Genomic DNA, 8,316 nt, shown 5'->3' with positions numbered 1-8,316 from the left:
ATAAGGTGTAAGCACTATCAAAATGAACAAACTTGTTAGATAAAGATGAATCAAATGCATTATGTAAGAATTCCAACAAGAGCTTGTTCATAATAAATAATCTTTTATTAATAAGAGGAGCCATGATGTCCACCAAGTACTGAGGAGCCTGCTGCGGCTCGGGTGGTGCCTACTGTGGCTCGGTTGAGTTGGCTGCTGCTCAGGTGGAGCCTGCTGTGACTCTGCCTGTCCAGCTCTCTGAGTACGATGTCTACCACGTTCTGCCATCTCTCTCTGATGATAAGAAAAATAAAAGTTTATGAGTCAAAAATAGACATCTATAACTAATGTATCACAATACAAATCTTTCACAACGTATAGTATTCACCCAAATACTTTAAGTTATAAATATCCATCTAGAAATTTTACAAATAGCTATTTAAAGATTTTATAAGTAACCCCATGAAAGTTGTTGGAGTACAAACAATGTGCTAAAACTTTTAAAATAGTACAAATAACCTCTTGAAATTTAACTACAATTTATAAGAAGCCCCTTGAATTTTATAAGTTACCGTACAAAAAAATTTACAAAGAAGCCCACTAAAAACTTTACAACCACCACTTTGAAACTTCAAAAATCACGAACAGCCATAAATACCTTACAAATAGCACCCAAAAAATTCTTAAAATAAAATAGCTCGTAATTTAATATATTATATAATAATATTATGATGTAATTGGTGTGGGGAGTGCATGAAGTAAGAGGATATAATGGTCATGAGAAGTCCTATATCCTTAATACTAGGGTATGGTGGAACTTCTTATTTTCCATGTTGGTGTTTGCGTCGGAAATCGATTTCATTGTCATTGAATCCATTACACGTTTATCACTTACAGATTCAAAATAAAGAAGAAAAATATTCTTTTTATAAGACCTTCTTACACAATGAAAATAAATAAGGGGATCTCCTAGAAACACACGCAGGATCATTTATCGATCACTACTTGTGTGAGATCTTTACCTGTGTCGGGGATTATTTGATCCGTGGACCACCAATAATCGGATCCGGTTGATTTTGTTGCTTCTCAAAGGAAACAAGAAATTGAAGTGAATATCTCAGCAACGGTGAGATAAGCACTCTTCTTGAGATCAAATCAAAGTCTGATCTCAAGGGAAGCAGATGAATGATGCTAATGGGGCTGTAGATCTCTCGAACTCTTCTCTTTTTTGCTGAAGAACTCGTTAAGAACTCGCTTTCCTCCTCTCTGAAATTCTTGTTCCTTGCTCTCCAAAACATCAGGGCTTCGCCGTTGCTCCGAAATTCCAGCCTCTTGTGAATAAAGGCCCTAGAGCTGTATTTATATGCTTCAGAAGCTCTGTTTTTTGATATGATTGGATGATTTGATCTTATCTTTAGTTATAACAACTTTACCATGTCCAAAGATAGCCTCAAATCAGTTAGGTAGGTTCCGGGATGAAATCTTATCAAAAAACGGGCGAAAACAGCTTTACTGGGCAAGAGACACCGCTGGTGTCGTGGCCGTAGGGCAAGACACCAATGGTGTTTCAACCATTGGGTGAGACACTGCTGGTGTCTCTCCCATTTGGGTGAGACGCCATTGGCGTATTTTCGTTGTTTTGCCTCTAACTCCCCCGTCCGATCTTGGAATGAAGCGATTCAAAATGCGTTAGAAAACTAGAGAATAGATCTACAATCTCCCATAGGTGAAATACACATAGAGTGAATGAGACATGAGTGGCACTTCATCCTTTGTGGGTGAAGCGTAACTCTCGGTCAAGTCGTTTCTTCGTTATTACACCATCCCGTTGACTCGTATGTTTTGCCAACTCTCTTCATGCGCTTGTTGGCTTTGCTTTGGTATTAGATAATCCTCCTTGACTTGGATAATAATATTCATCATCTTTTCTCTATCTCGAGCTACGTGTGGGAACCTATAGGAAATTTTTGATGCCTATAGATACCCCCTCCGAAGTGTTTCAGTCTTGTTCTTTTATAGAAGAGCATGAAATACTTTGGATGTGATAGGTCCAACCTTCAATCTCTTTAGTATTTTGTTGAAGAAATCTGTGTAGAAGGACCTATAACTGGCTTTAGTTCTTTATTTCTTTAGTTCTCAGTCTATTTTGTATTTTGTCGAATAGCTAAAATTCTTTCGGTGCTGCGTTTATCATCTGACTGTTGTTGAAGTCTTGAACTACAACTGGTGTATTGGTTTTTGATTGTAGCTCATGTCATTGAATCAACGTTGAACTAATTATCTTTGTCGGTGATGCGTATTTGAACTGCAATTGAAATACCGGAAGCATCCTTTGACCTGAATTAACGTCTCGACAAAAATTATCAATGTGTTGATTAGCATTGATCCATGGCTACGCGTTAACTGGTGTTGACTTTCATCGCAATGCATTGATCGGCGTTGACTCACTATAATGCGTTGACTGGTGTTGACTCATGGATACGCGTTGGCCGGCATTGACTTTCATCGCAACGCTTTCATCGACATTGACTCATAGCTACGCATTGATCAGCGTTGACTTCATCACAACATGTTGACCGCTGTTGACTCATGGCTACGAGTTGACTGGCGTTGACTTTCATCATTACACGGTGACCAGCATTGACTCACTACAACACGTTGATCGGGGTTGACTTATTACAACGCGTTGATCGGCGTTGAACATAGTTTATTCTCATATGTTAACTGGAGTTTCGGGAATCAGTTTAACCTTGTGTACCCATAAGCGGTTTAAGGAGATGTAGTTTAGACTAGTATACTCATTGGAGTGTCAGGAAGAGCAAGCTGAGAATGCATCGGATGCTTGTCAGGTTGAGCTCTTTGTGCGGGATTTGATTGTAGGACCAGCCGTTGGTACTGATACAGCTATTATCTCTGAAGTTGTCGAACATCTAAAGTTATTATCCTCAAAGCCTCGGCTGGAGTTGAGGTTAAGTTAGCTGTTCAAGTCACGAGACCAACTGGTGAAGCTGATGTGTCAGTGACTTTTGTCCCTTATTATGATTATCTATTCTATTTAGAATAGATAAGCATAATACTCATAGGATTTTTGGCAAACCCTCAGCCTTCAATGGGTTTGAAGTGTCATTACCGAACCATTTGAATTGGTCTAGCATGTAGATTGTTTAAGTTTGTTCCGCATGTAACGTTATGCAATGAGAATAAACTCTCTTAGACTTGGTGCTATGATTTTGAATACATAGACTTAATCATCCCTCACGGGATGTTCATAGGATTTTTAGCAAACCCTCAGCCATTAACGGATTTGATGTGCCTTTACCGATTACCATTTGAATCAGGCTAGCATGTGAATTATTTAAACACGTTTCACATGTAATGTTGTGCTAAGAGAATAAACTCTCTTAGACTTGGTGCTATGATATTGAATGCATACTTGATCATTTTCACGGGAACGAATCACCTGGAAACGCGTGTTAGGCATAGGCTTATATCTGATTAGAGATCAAGATAAAGTCCCTCATGCACGTAAGGCATGAATTTTAGCGTTATTAATAATAACCTGCTATGATGTCGAATACGTGGGTTTTGCCATTTTCACGGGAATGCGCTACCTGGTAGCATGTATTAGATACAAACTTATCTCTATTTAGGGATTAAGATAAAGGGCCCCATGCATGAAAGGCCTGGATTTTGGTGCTACGACATTAAATACGTAGACTTGGTAGTTTTCGCGGGAACAAACTACCCGGCAGCATGTGTTAGATGCAAACTTATCTCTATTTAGTGATTGAGATAATGTCCCCCATGCATAAAAGGCATGGATTTTGGTGCTACGACATTGAATACGTAGACTTGGTCATTTCACGAGAACGAACTACCTGGTAGCATGTGTTAGATGCAGACTTATCTCTATTTAGGGATCAAGATAACGTCCCCCATGCATAAAAGACATGGATTTTGATGCTACGTCATTGAATACGTAGACTTGGTCGTTTTCATGGGAATGTACCACCCGGCAACATGTGTTAGATACAAACTTATCTCTATTTAGGAATTAAGATAAATCCCCCGGGCATGGATCATGGTGTCTTTTTTGTGACAAAAGATTAACCGACAACATGTGTTAGATGCAGACTTATCTCTAATTAGGGATTGAGATAAAATCTCCCAGACATGAATTCTGGTGTTTTTTCACAAGAAAAGACTAACCAGCAACGTGTGTTAGGCGTAAGATTGTCTCTATTTAGGGATTGAGATAAAATCCCCCAGACATAAATTCTGGTGTTTTTTTCATGGCAAAAGACTAACCGATAACACGTGTTAGGCGTAGGCTTATCTCTATTTAGGGATTGAAATAAAGTCCCTCATATGTATAAGGCATGGATTTTGGTATCGAGAAGTGGTGTCTTCTCTTAGAGTAAAGACAAACCCAATGCTGGAGAGGAAAAATTTTTTATTCCATCTCCTGCTTGTCTTCTCTTGGGGCAAAGACGAACCCGATGCTGCAGAGGAAGAATTTGATATTCTGTCTCTTGCTGCAAAGGAAATTCAAAGTGGGATCTCCACTTCGAGAATCCAGGAATATGAAACTAAGAGTGGGGTCTCCACTCTGAGAATCAAAACGATCTAGATAACCCTAACTTTTATAGGATTGGTTATCCGATCTGAAAAATGAATTTCTCATTTATCGAGATGAAATTCTAACTTCAGCCCTAACTGTTTAAAGGTTTGACCGAGTGGGGGTTTGAGACGATCCTAATTATTTAAAGATTTGATCGTTCAATTTGTGGACCTCTCATTCATAGAAGGAGTCGAGAGGGGATTTTAGCTTTGGTCCTAACTGTTTAAAGGTTTGACCGAGCAAACAGAGGGAGTGAATGTACATATAACAGTGGAATATTGATTTGTAAAAATCACTCAGAGGGGGTTTTTGGTATCAAGTGACAAAACCTTAACACAAAAAGGGGTTTGACAATTATCATGGATTGAAATTTTGGGTGTTGTATCAGAGCTCAACAGTGGGAGTGTTAAAGGCTCGGACACAGCAGGAGTTTGGATGAATTTAACCATGAAGAATTTTGGTGGACCCACCGTCAGTTGATTTGATTGGTGAGGGATTTTATGGTGGAGGACTGTGAATCATCAAGCACTCTATAATTAGACCGTGAGAGTTTCATGAGGAAAGACTGACCCGATGAGGTCATTAAATCTCATCTCAATGAAAGAGTGCTTGGAAAGTCACAGTGGGAGTTGGCAAAATTGATCGCAACGATTGAAACCAACCAAGAATCAGATGAAGGAAAAGCAAATGAGACATGCTTCATCCTTGAAGGATTTCAGAGTTTCATGAGGGAAGATTGACTTGATGAAGTAATTGAATCTCATCTCAATGAAAGAGTACTCCGAAAATCACAGCAGGAAGGTTTTAATCATTTTGGACATTATTGAATAGCCACAGCGGGACGTTCTTAATTTTTTTTATCATGATTAAGAGAGGATTATTCAGATGGTTGGTTTTCACATTGAATAATCAATTAGTTTCAGGTTATCCTTAAGAATATCATACATAGCATTCTCCAGGAACTTCCCATTAAATAGGTTATCCCGAACGTATTAGGGATAGTACTTTTTCAGGAACTTCTCGTTTGTGGGTAATGTTGTTGTTCTTGATACAAAATTAGATCTTGGTTCCTGACTTCATATTCAGCTATGATAACCTCGTATCCACCCCCAGCTTTATTGGGTGAACCTGAGTCCAATCACATTCGGCTACATTGTTAGAGCGCGTAACTTAAGGGAGCAATTTTAAACTCTTATACCAGTCGGAGGTAGTCGGGTTATCCTTAAGAATATTATTTGCAATATTCTCCAAGAATTTCTTGAACAATTTAGCCTTGTATACCAATTGAAGGTTTGGGAAATAGTTTATACTCCTATACCCTTTGGAGTGAAGAGAGAAGTAGTTTATACTCTTATACTTGTCGGAGTCTAGGTCGTCCTTATTTAGCTTGTTTTACCGTTATGACGTCGAAGTCAATTAAGGCTTGAGTTTTGTTTTTGAGGCTGAAGCAAACCTTGGTGGGATGAAGAACTCTCCTATGGTATGCACAGTATTTTGGATCTGTAATCCACTTAGCCCTCCTGATCTTTAATAGGCAGTAGCTCGATTTTATTATTGTTCAGGAGGTACTTGAAGATGGCTGGAACCTCATCATCCTTGAAGGAGTACTCTTTTTGGAGTCTCGGATTCATAGTTCTTCGTTATTTTTGAGGTTGTTGTTGTGACGTCTAATTAATATCAACAGAAACCACAGGCGCTGTCGATTGGCTTCTCTCGGCCTTCTTTCTTCTGAGGAAGCATTCGGTCTATTCTCCATGCACCTTCAACTCTTTCCAGGTTTTAGACGGTGCGACCCCCAGGGCTTTCAGGACATCAATGGAAAGGTTGTTATGACAGATTTGGAGGATGAAGTCCTCCATGACCGGTTCTCAGCAATTTATCACCTTATTCTGGAAGCGTTTGACAAAGCTATCAACTGACTCCCTGTCTTTCTACTTCTCCTCGAACAATGTTCCAATTAATACTTTAGTGTCATTATCGAAAAAGTTGGTGAGAAATATACTCTCCATGTCGTCCCAGCTATTGATACTTCTCGGCTTGAGATGGTAGTACTAATCAAAGGCGGCCCCGTGAAAGGTGCCCACGAATGACCGAACCATCAGAGGTTCATTGCCATAGATCATACCCGGGTAGGATTTGAAGTAAATCAGGTACTGAGTGGGCAAGCCCTTTTCATCGAACGGTGTGAATTTAATTAAGTTGAACTTCACGGATATGGAATTAACTATCACTCTCTTGGATATAAACAAGGGATATCGGTCTTCTTCACCTCTTGAGTGGTCATCAAAGCGTTGATTTTTCTCTCAAGGTCTTTCATCTTTTCTTCTTTGCTAGTATCTTTCTTCGAGCGATTTTGGGGATAAATGATGGGACCACCCCCGGTGTTAGTATTATTGATGGTGCCACCTCCAGTGTTGGTATTATTGATGGGGCCACCCCTAGCGTCTAGGTTGTCGGGAGGAGTATCAGCATTGATATTCTCATCAACTTTTGAATCTCTATCTACCTGATTGGTAGTGTTGCTACAACTGGATTCACCATGCTGATTTGATAACTCCTGAAGTTGTTGGGCATGTAAATTCTTGGCCCATTGTATAGCCATTTCTATTTTTTTTTAAAATCCTCCTTCTGTTTGGCCAAGGCCTTTAGAATGAGTTAAGCCATTTGCTCAGTAGTGATCATGAACGATTCTTGATTTTGTCTCACACTCAACACTATATTGTCGGAAGTAGCCGCAGAGCAAGAGTCTAATGCTTCATCATTTGAAGATCGCCCTCTACTCGATCTAGATCTAATAGTCCCGGACCGTAACCAAGTGAGACGCTGAGATGCTCCGGGAAAAGTATCAGGATTAGAACGCCGTGTTGATTTTCCCTTATCGTCCACGTTGATGGTGACTTCTGGGAGTTCGTCACCTTGGTCGGTTGGTCTTCTTTTGTATTTGGACCCTTCAGTGGAGATCCTTTCAAATACTGAGACCCTCTGTGGAGCGGTCTTGGGGTAGCTACACTCTGATAATACCCTCCTGATTAACCTCTCACAAGGACATGGAGAGTCCAATTCTGGGGTACTTCTCTTTCGAGACTTATTCGTACCCCATCGCGATAGTACAACTCATCGACGTTGTGGTCAGAGCAGCCGATCTGCTGTTGGTTTGAGTCTTTAGGTATAACATGGTCGTTTGACGGACACGTTTTCTTCTGAATAGATAATGCCTTGTTGGCGTTCACAGGAGTCACATGTTTGGAATCACACCTTCGTGAAGGTGGAACCCTAACAAGCTCCTGGTCTTGCACACGCACCCCCAAGTGGGCGGTTATATGAATTAGTTTGTTGGGAGGATGTATACAACCCCCAGTCTGAAGAGTTGCTTAGGATTTGTCTATCAGACCCAAACATTCTTTGATAAGAGTTTTGCCTTAATCTTTGTGTAGAGGACCCAGGTGATCCTTCAATAGAATTATGAATTTGGATAGGTCCACGCTGCCGTAGGGCTTCACCGGAGGTACGGGAGCAAGAGGAGCAGAATCGAAAGCTGACGGAAGCTGGGAAACAGCCTCGGGGCTAGAATCAGGTGAGAGACACGAGTCGTGTCTCTCCCTAGGTGTGAGACACCATTGGTGTCTTGCCCTAGGTGCAAGACACGCTTGGTTGTCTCGCCCTCAAGCTGCGCGAGACAAATGGCGTCGTGATTGCTCGCCTTAGGTGAGAGACAC

Source organism: Asparagus officinalis, chromosome 10 (genome assembly GCF_001876935.1).
Source record: "Asparagus officinalis chromosome 10, Aspof.V1, whole genome shotgun sequence".
NCBI classification, from domain to species: domain Eukaryota; kingdom Viridiplantae; phylum Streptophyta; class Magnoliopsida; order Asparagales; family Asparagaceae; genus Asparagus; species Asparagus officinalis.
This window is presented reverse-complemented; position numbering follows the sequence as displayed.